Below are 2691 nucleotides of genomic sequence, written 5' to 3' on the forward strand. Positions count from 1 at the left end.
GAACCCGGGAGGTGGAGCTTGCAGTGAGCCGAGATCTTGCCACTGCACTCCAGCCTGGGCAACAGAGTGAGACTCCGTCTCAAAAAAAAAAAAAAAAAAGAGAGAGAGAGAGAAAAAAAAGACTAAACCAGGAAGAAGTTGAATCCCCGAATAGACCAATAACAAGTTCTGAAATTGAGGCAGTAATTAATAGCTGACCAACCAAAAAAAGCCTATGACCAGACAGATTCAGATCTGAATTCTACCACAGGTACAAAGAGGAGCTGGTACCATTACTTCTGAAACTATTCCAAACAATTGAAAAGGAGCGACTCCTCCCTAACTCATTTTATGAAGCCAGCATCATCCTGATACCAAAAACGGGCAGAGTCACAACAAAAAAAGAAAACTTCAGGCCAATATCCGTGATGAACATCAATGTGAAAATCCTCAATAAAATACTGGCAAATCGAATCCAGCAGCACATCAAAACACTTATTTTTCCACGATCAAGTTGGCTTTATCCCTGGGATGCAGGGGTTGTTCAACATATGCAAATCAATGAATGTAATCCCTCAGATAAACAGAACCAAAGACAAATACCACATGATTATCTCAATGATGCAGAAAAGGCCTTTGATAAAATTCAACATCCCTTCATGTTAAAAACTCTCAATAAACTAGGTGTTAATGGAACATATCTCAAAATAGTAAGAGCTATTCATGACAAACCCACAGCCAATATCATATTGAATGGGCAAAAGCTGGAAGCATTCCCTTTGAAAACTGGTGCAAGACAAGGATGCCCTCTCTCACCACTTCCGTTCAACATAGTATTGGAAGTTCTGGCCAGGGTAATCAGGCATGAGAAAGAAATAAAGTGTATTCACATAGGAAGCGAGAAAGTCAAATTGTCTCTGTTTGCAGACGACATGGTTTTGTATTTAGAAAACCCCATCATCTCAGTCCAATAACTCCTTAAGCTGATAAGCAACTTCGGCAAAGTCTCAGAATACAAAATCAATGTGGAAAAATCACAAGCAGTCCTTTACACAAATAATTGACAAGCAGAGAGCCAAATCATGAATGACCTCCCATTCACAATTGCTACAAAGAGAACAAAATACCTAGAAATACAGCTAACAAGGGATGTGAAGGACCTCTTCAAGGAGAACTACAAACCTGCGCTCAAGGAAATGAGAGAGGACACAAACAAATGGAAAAACATTCCATGCTTATGGAATGGAAGAATCAATATCATGAAAACGGCTATACAATCCAAAGTAACTTATAGATTAAATGCTATTCCCATCAAACTACAATTGCCTTTCTTCATAGAATTAGAAGAAAACTACTTTAAATTTCATATGGAGTCAAAGAAGACCTGGGATAGCAAAGACAATCCTAAGCAAAAAGAACAAAGCTGGAGGTATCACACTACCTGACTTCAAACTATACTACAAGGCTCCAGTAACCAAAACAGCATGGCACTGGTACCAAAACAGACATATAGACCAATGGGACATAACAGAGACCTCAGAAATAACACCACACATCTACAACCATCTGATCTTTGACAAACCTGACAAAAACAAGCAATGGGGAAAGGATCTCCTATTCAATAAATGGTGCTGGTAAAAGTAGCTAGCCATAGGCAGAAAACTGAAACTGGACCCCTTCCTTACACCTTTTACAAAAATTAACCCAAGATGGATTAAAGACTTAAATGTAAAACCCAAAACCATAAAAATCCTAGAAGAAAACCTAGGCAATACCATTCAGGACATAGGCATGGGCAAAGACTTCATAACAAAAACTCTAAAAGCAGTTGCAATAAAAGCCAAAATTGACAAGTGGGATCTAATTAAACTAAAGAGCTTTTGCACAGCAAAAGAAACTAGCATCAGAGTGAACGGGCAACCTACAGAGTGTGAGAAAATTTTTGCAATCTATCCATCTGACAAAGGTCTAGTATCCAGAATTTCCAAGGAACTTAAATGAATTTACAAGAAGAAAACAAAAAACCACATCAAAAAGTGGGCAAAGGATATGAACAGACATTTCTCAAAAAAAGATATTTACGAGGTCAACAAACATATGAAAGAAAGCTCAACAACACTGATCATTAGAGAAATGCAAATCAAAACCACAATGAGATACCATCTCACACCAGTTAGAATGGCAATTATTAAAAAGTCAAGAAACAATAGATGCTGGCAAGGCTGTGGAAAAATAGGAACACCTTTATACTGTTGGTGGGAATGTAAATTAGTTCAACCATTGTGGAAGACAGTATGGTGATTCCTCAAGGATCTAGAACCAGAAATACCATTTGACCCAGCAACCCCATTACTGGGTACATACCCAAAGGAATTAAATCATTCTACTATAAAGCCAAATGCACACGTATGTTTATTGCAGCACTATTTACAACAGCAAAGTCATAGAACCAACCCAAATGCCCATCAAGGATAGAATAGATAAAGAAAATGTGGTACATATACACCATGGAATACTATGCAGCCATAAAAAGGAAGGAGAGGATGTCCTTTGCAGGGACATGGATGAAGCTGAAAGCCATCATCCTCAGCAAACTAACCCAGGAACAGACAACCAAACACTGCATGTTGTCACTCATAAGTGGGAGCTGAACAATGAGAACACATGGACAAAAGGAGGAGAACAACACACACCAGGGCCTGTGGGGGTTGG

Source organism: Macaca mulatta, chromosome X (genome assembly GCF_049350105.2).
Source record: "Macaca mulatta isolate MMU2019108-1 chromosome X, T2T-MMU8v2.0, whole genome shotgun sequence".
In the NCBI taxonomy this organism is placed as follows: Eukaryota; Metazoa; Chordata; class Mammalia; order Primates; family Cercopithecidae; genus Macaca; species Macaca mulatta.